Genomic DNA, 8,213 nt, shown 5'->3' with positions numbered 1-8,213 from the left:
ATCCATGGATCATCTCTTCTGGAGACAGAAGTGTCCCAGCTCAGCCCACCATCCAGCCATGCTGTATATTCCTGCCCTCACCTCCCAGAGCGTGTCATCAGGAGGTGAAGGAATGTCTGGATTCAGGGGACTGAGAAGTGGAATAGTAAGTATTTTGTGAAGTTTCAGAGTCTGGTTAATTGTTAGCGTGCCACTGAAATCCAGTTCTCCTCCTGGACACATGGAATGCTCAGCCTCTGGCCCTCTTGTGGGTGGAGTCACAGGATGAGTTTTGGTTGAGTTGGGAGCAGAAGGGATGCAGGTCGTCTCCAGGCCAGCACAGAGACCCCTGATTTCCTTCTCTTTGCCTCTCCCTTCCGGAAGCACGTGTTGAGATGGCACTTGCTTATGTGTCCAAGGGACTGTAGAAGAGGCCCCCACTGACTGAGCCAGACTTGGACTGAGCGAGAAATAAACTTGTCAGGTGAAGCCACTGGAATTTGGGGGTTGTTACTGTGGTATAGTCTAGTTGATTCTGGCCACATGACTGGTAATCTGGGGAGTCTGATTTTCTTCCAGCCCCACAGCCCTTAAACATAGAGATCTGTGCAGCCCTCAAGTCAGTCTTCCTGGTCTTCTCAGTTCACAGCTGCCCAACGCCCTGGTTTTCTGCTTCCCCAGACCTCAGATCCAGCCCACCTTCCTTCCTTCCTCTGCCACCTGAGTCGAATTCTGTGCCTGACCCAACCCTGGTCATGGCCTCTCTCTGGCGGGATCACAGTGTCTTTGGACAATGACAGGGTAACTCCTCCCCCATCCCTGTGGTGCCAGTGGTAGGGGGATCAGATGGTTTTAGTGTCAGCATAACCAGCAACCCACCCAGAGCTTCATGTGGCTGGAGGCCTTGCGGGCTGCAGTGTGTCTCAACCCCAGTGTAGACCATGGTCAGTGTTTGTTCCTGGAGTCAGTGGGGATCCTCAGGCTGCCTTGGCTGGGGCTGCCACCATCTAAGAAAACAACATATATGGCCAGGCATGGTGGCTCACGCCTGGAATCCCAGCACTTTGGGAGGCTGAGGTGGGCGGATCACAAGGTCAAGAGAGCAAGACCATCCTGGCCAACATGGTGAAACCCCGTCTCTACTAAAAATACAAAAATTAGCTGGTTGTGGTGGTGTGCACCTGTAGTTCCAGGTACTCTGGACGCTGAGGCAGGAGAATCGCTTGAACCTGGGAAGAGAAGGTTGCAGTGAGCTGAGACCGTGCCACTGCACTCCAGCCTGGTGACAGAGTGAGACTCCATCTCCAAAAAAAAAAAAAAAAGAAAAGAAAAAAGGAAAAAACAACATGTGCTTGCAGTACAACCGCAGCTCCAGAAAGAGCCCCACACCTAACCACATTTCCTCCCTAACTAAATTGCCATCCCAAAGCCCGGGCATGTTGAAATTTTGGGGTGGCCAACTGTCTCATCATATCCCAGCCCAAGAATCTCTGTGTTCAACCAAACCCCTTCTCCCTTTGCTCATGTGTGTGTGTGTGTGTGTGTGTGTGTGTGTGTGTGTGTGTGTGTGTGGTGGGGAAGGCTGTCTTTGGCTGTTGGATTTTCACTTGCTGCATCTGTGATCCTGGGAGAAGAGGATCCTCATACCGTTGTGCATAAAGAGGTGTGTTTGGGGATATCTCACATGCAGATTGCAACCTAAGGACTTATCCCAAATCACCAGTTTAGTTTACCGTAGAACAAATCAAAGGACTAAGAAATACTCAGAGACGCCCCCTTGTGGCCACCAGGGGTGAGGGTGAGGCTGAGGCTGGGTGCGCACTGCAGGTGCCTTTGACCTTGCGCCCGGCTGCCAAGCATTTTAAATAGAGCTATGTATTTGTTTCATATTTTACTTTTTATTTATTTATTTATTTATTTATTTATTTATTTATTTATTTATTTTTTTATTTATTTATTTTTGAGACGGAGTTTCGCTCTTGTCGCTCAGGCTGCAGTGCAATGGCGCGATCTCTGCTCACTGTAACCTCCGCCTCCCGGGTTCAAGCGATTCTCCTGACTCAGCCTCCCGAGTAGCTGGGATTACAGGCGTGCACCACCACCCCGGCTAATTTTGTATTTTTAGTAGAAACGGGGTTTCTCCATGTTGGTCAGGCTGGTCTTGAACTCCCGACCTCAGGTGATCCTCCCACCTCGGCCTCCCAAAGGGCTGGGATTACAGGCGTGAGCCACCACGCCTGGCCTGTTTCATATTTTAAAATCGTGTACACAAAGGCTCTGATTTAATGACTGAGACATGATAGCTCCTCAGTAAGTGACAGCTGCCAGTATTATTGTTGGGTGTGTAGTGCAGACCCCTTTGATCCTGGGGTTGGAAGCAGCAGGGAAAAGGGCCTGGGCATGCTCAGGCACCCTGTCCCCCAAGAGGATGAACACTCCTTGGGCCTCCACAAAGGCAGCATTAGAAGGCATGCCTATCCTGAAAAATGCCCCCGAGCAGGAGAGGGAGGGACCAGGGCGGATCATTGGAATCTGGTTTTCCAGAAAGGCAGCTTGGAAAAAGATTTATTGGGCAGACACACCTGGTATACTCAGGATGTCCTGCCCTGACTCTGGGGACAGGACATGGGGAGGAGGCTCCCGTCAAGCTTCTGGAGCCCTGTGAGGTCAGGAGCTCCCCGTAGCTTGCACTCTGCCCTCCACTGTTTTATGGTCAGTCTAAAAGGCCAGCTGGCACAATGGGAAGCACACCAGCCTCCTTCCCCAGCTGACCTTTCCCAGCTGCCTCAGTGGTCCCAACCTGTCAGATACATGAGTGGGACAAGAAGACCTGAAAAGCCCCTTCCAGCGTTGACATCTTAGGATCACTTTGCTTCATGGCTCTTGTCTGCCTAGACGCTGTTCTAGATTTTGAGGGAGCAGCTGTGAGCTCCCCAGGCACAACCCCTTCTTTCGCAGTTTGTGGGTGCTGGAGAGACAGAAAATAAACACATCAATAAACAGATAAAGATCCTTTTGGGCGCAGGCAAGTGCAGTTAGAGATACAATCAGGTGTCAGGGTAGCATGATGGAGGGCGGAGGGTGGAGAAACATAAGGGATAGTGGTCAGGGAGGGACTCTGAGGAGGTGACACTGGAGTTGAGACCTGGATGACATGAACAACACACGCTTAGGGTCAGGTGCGGTGGCTCACACCTGTAATCCCAACACTTTGGGAGGCTGAGACAGGCGAAACACTGGAGCTCAGGAGTTTGAGACCAGCCCTGGCAACATGGCAAAATCCCCACTCTACCAAAGGATACAAAAAAATTAGCTGGGCGGACCACGCCTGTGGTTCCAGCTACTCGGGAGACTGTGGTGGGAGGATTGCTTGAGCCTGAGAGGAGGAGGTTGCAGTGAGCTGAGATTGGGCCACTGCCCTCCAGCCTAGGTGATAGAGTGAGACACCGTCTCAAAACAAACAAACAAACAAACAAACAAACAAAACCACTCTTGAAACAGCTTGGTTGAAACAGCTTGAACAGCGTGGGGGAAGGGTGTTACAAACCCAGGAAGGACAAACGCAAGGGTCCTGAAGGACACATGTTCTGGGTACAGCGAGGAGGTCAGAGTGGCTGGAAAAAGGTGTTGGGCAGGCATGGTCTTGTAGCCATAATAAATCCTTGGATTCGTTTCTGTTTTCTTTCTTCTTCCTTTTTTTTTTTTTTTGAGACAGACTATCTCTCTGTTGTCCAGGCTGGAGTGCAATGGCGTGATCATGGCTCACTGCAATCTCCACCTCCCCGGTTCAAGCGATTCTCCTGTCTCAGCCTCCTGAGTAGCTGGGATTACAGGCGCGCACCACAACGCCCTGCTAATTTTTGTATTTTTAGTAGAGACGGGGTTTTACCATGTTGGTCAGGCTGGTCTCGAACTCTGGATCTCATGATCTGCCTGCTTTGGCCTCCCAAAGTGCTGGGATTACAGGCATGAGCCACCGTGCCTGGCCCTTGGATTCATTTCTTTTTTTTTTTTTTTTTTGAGACGGAGTCTCGCTCTGTCGCCAAGGCTGGAGTGCAGTGGCCGGATCTCGGCTCACTGCAAGCTCTGCCTCCCGGGTTCCCGCCATTCTCCTGCCTCAGCCTCCCGAGTAGCTGGGACTACAGGCGCCCGCCACCTCGCCTGGCTAGTTTTTTGTATTTTTTAGTAGAGACGGGGTTTCACCATGTTAGCCAGGATGGTCTTGATCTCCTGACCTCGCGATCTGCCCGTCTCGGCCTCCCACCTGGGACTCATTTCTAAGGACAACATCATTTTAAGCTCTGGTGAACTTTAAGCAGGGGAGTGGCCGGATTTGATTTTTTTTTTTTTTTTCCCTCTGTGTCTTAGGAGAGTGGGTCCCCAGGAGTTACTTGCTCCTTGCCTTGCAGGACTTGGGGTGGGGTCAGGCATGGGGGATGCCCCAGCAGTGAGAACTGAGCTTCCTGTGTGGGTGGCCCCTAGTTAGCAACCCCAGTGAGTACAAATCCTTCCCCGGAACCTCTCCTCCTCGCTGGGTCCCACCCCTGGTCCAGGAGAACCAGTTCTTCAGCCCAATGAACACCTATCAAGAGTCATGCGTCTACGTTTTGGTCATAGCTGGGGAGTGCCACATCTACATCCTCATGCCTAATCCCGTCCCTGTCCCTGCCCCAGCCACATTCACATCCTCAGCGTCCCTGCCTCCATCTCTGTCTCCCTCAGGAACCTCATTCCCATCCCAGACTGGAGCCCTGAGCAAACCCAGGGCCACGCTGGGATTTGGGTTGGAGGAGACCTCTTGGTAGCGGGCTATGACTCAGTTTGCCCGGTCCACTGCCCTGCTTCTCACCAAGCCTCAGCAGCCCCCTGGGGACACAGGGCAAAGGGGAGAGATTAGAAAGCAGGAGGCTGGGAGAATTTGCATCTTAAGATTTGCATCCTCAGGCTCCCAGCATCCTCCAAGAGTCATCAAGGTGGTTGAGGAGGGAGAGCCCAGGAGGGAGATCCAGCTGGACAGCTTCTGTCTGCAGCCCAGGACAGCCAGCCCTGCCACCCAGAGCTGGGCACGACCCTCATCCTCAGCCTTCTCCCCTCTCCTCCCTCCCTCCCCACCCAACCCTTTCCCCTCCCCCACACCACGACTTGCCCCTTCTCTCACCCTGAGCCCAAGTCAGCTCTCTTCGGATCTTCACCATAACTCCAAAGCCATCATTGATTCAATCCCCATTCCTGACCTTGTCCTTGACATTAACCCATTGAACTATGTTTTCAGTGTGTCCCAGGTACCAAGTATGACACCAGGAGATGGGGACAAAACCAAAAAAAAAATATGGACTAATTTATTAGAGAAAACAGACATCAATCAAAGATGTTAGCTATAGTGCTGCGAGAGCCATGTATAGTGAAATTTGGCCTTCCTCAAAAAAGCAATTATTGAGCTAAGATCAGGAGGAAGAGGAAACATGACCTCAGTTCTAGAGGTAGAGAGGGAACAGCATGTGCCAAGACCCTGGGGTGCCGAGGAGCTGACTTTACTTCCTTCAGGTCTTTACTCAAAAGTCCACTTCCCAAGGAGCCCTTCCTTGGCCATTCTATATCTAAAATTTGCTCTTCTTTTATATTACTTTATTTTTTTTTTGAGATGGAGTTTTGCTCTTATAGCCCAGGCTTGAGTGCAATGGCACGAACTTGGCTCACTGCAACCTCCGCTTCTCAGGTTCAAGTTATTCTCCTGCCTCAGCCTCTGGAGTAGCTGGGGTTACAGGCATACACCTCCATGCCCAGCTAATTTTGTATTTTTAGTAGAGATGGGGTTTCTTCATATTGGTCAGCCTGGTCCGGAAATCCTGACCTCAGGTGATCCGCCTGCCTCAGCCTCCCAAAGTGCTGGGATTACAGGCATGAGCCCCCGCGCCTGGCACTCCTCTATCTTTTATACTATCCTTCCCTGTTTTCTTTTTTCTCTTTAGCACTTATCACTATTTAGCATACTATTTAATGTATTTGGTTACTAGGTAATATTGTCTGTTTCCCTCACTCAAGGCAAGCTCCATGAGTGCAGGGGTTTGCTTTGATCGCATTGTATTTTCAGGACCTGACACAGTGCTGAACACAGAGTAGGGGCTCGGCCAGTGTCTGCTGATGAATGAATGAAAGGCACGTGGTCCCAGACAGAAAAGAGCAAAGGGGATGTGAGGGGTGAAGCCAATCAGGCAGGCCACGGGGGCCATGGGAGGGGATGGTGTCACTGTTCCAAAGGCAAAGAGGAGCCACTGCCAGGCTTGATCAGGGTTGGGAGGAGGGGGCATAGAGGGTGATGTGAACAGATTTGGGTCTGGAAAAGATCATTTCAATCCCCAACTCCAGCCACATCCGTGTCCCTAACCTAAATCTGAATTGCAGTTTCCACCCCATTCTACATCCAGTCTGGAACCTACTGGAACTTTCTCTTCATCTCACAATCCCAGCCCCCTCTAACCCTAACCTGGCCTGGGCACTGAGTGACCTTCCTTCGATGGCGATGGAAGCGTGCCATCAGTGAGGAAAGCAGGGCTGTGCTTCCTGGTTGACAGGAGCTGCCCCTGGGAGACGACAGGGAAGAGGACAGGTCCAGAAAAAGGGGATAGGAAGGTGCTCGCCTCCTCACCCTCCCTGGGTCCCAAATCCTATCTTTGGAGAGTCTGTCTCTGACTCTCTCATCATTGTTCTTCACCTGACTGCTAACACCTTCTCCCTATCCTGCAGCTCTGACTTCTGTGATTCTAGCAGAAACTAGTTCCCAATCCCAACCTCCCACCCACGACAGGCTTATTTTCTTCAGAACACTTAGTATCCAAAATTATAGTGAACAAATTCTTGTTTACTGTTTCTTTCACTTCTTTCCCAGCTATTCGGTAAGCTCCACGTGTGTTTCATTTCTTCTCTGCGTCTGCAGTGCCCGGAACGCTGTGCATCGTGCTCACTACGTATCTGTGGGAAGGAGGGAGGGAGGAATGTCCTGGTTCCCAACAAACCCCGTTCCACAGGAGCCCAGCCCTGACTCCAGCCCTCTTCCTAGCTTCATTCTTTTTTGGGAGGGAAGTGAGGGTATGTACTTTATGAAATTAAAGGATAACACATAATGAAATGAATGAAGTACCCTAGAAGCCCCTCAGATCAAGATAAGAACACTTCCAGCAGCCTATATGGCTTCCCTCTGCCAGAGATACTCACCACTGGGGATTGTCTAAGAATTGCTCAGTTTCACTGGTCCTGGAAAGTTCCTATCAATGGAATAACAGAACGTATCCTCTTTAATGTCTGGCTCTTTTCGCTCAATATCATCTTTGTGAGACTCATCCGCATTGCAGTTCATTCTTTCTTTTTATTCCTGGGTAGAATTCTATTTTATGATTATACCACAAAATATTGATCATATTAATCCATTATTTAACTTAATTCTTCTTCTTCTTTTTTTTTTTTTTTTTTGGAGATGGAGCCTCACTCTGTTGCCTAGGCTGGAGTGCAGTCACACGATCTCAACTCACTGCAACCTCTGCCTCCTGAGTTAAAGTGATTCTCCTGCCTCAGCCTCCCGAGTAGCTGGGACTACAGACGCCCGCCACCACGCCTGACTAATTTTTGTATTTTCAGTAGAGACGGGGTTTCGCCATGTTGGCCAGGCTGGTCTCGAACTCTGAGCTCAGGCGACCCACCCGCCTTGGCCTTCTAAAGTGCTGGGATTACAGTGAGCCACCACACCCAGCTATTTAACTTAATTCTTATGCCCCAGATTTCACTCTGTCTTCTAGTTTAGGTTTTTTTTTTTTTTTTGTCTTCTGATTTTATATCCAACTCCAATCCCTCCCCAGTGGATCCTGGCCCTGCAGGAAGCAACAGATCCTCTTCTGCTACCCTGATCATCCCTCCCTGCAGCGTCTTCAGGCCTTTCTGCACCCATGTGGTCCCTGAGCCCTAGCTTCAACACCTCCCACCCTTCCTGTCACAGACTCTGGGCCCTGGGGCAGAAGGACGGGCCAGCTTTCTCACTGCGGCCACTACCTGCCCCATTTCCCAGAGAGGAATGGTCTGGCGGCCAGCCAGCTGTGCAGCGAATTAGTACCCTCCCCCTCCCCTCCCCCGCCCACCAGGAGCCTCAGAACCAATGCAGGTCACTTACTGCCCATGGCCCTGCTTAGCAGGGGTGCCCGACACTGCAGCCAATGGGGACTGGCAGGAGGAAGGAGCTTATTAGT

This window comes from Macaca mulatta, chromosome 16, assembly GCF_049350105.2.
Source record: "Macaca mulatta isolate MMU2019108-1 chromosome 16, T2T-MMU8v2.0, whole genome shotgun sequence".
NCBI classification, from domain to species: Eukaryota; Metazoa; Chordata; class Mammalia; order Primates; family Cercopithecidae; genus Macaca; species Macaca mulatta.
Note: the sequence above shows the minus strand (reverse complement) of the source record.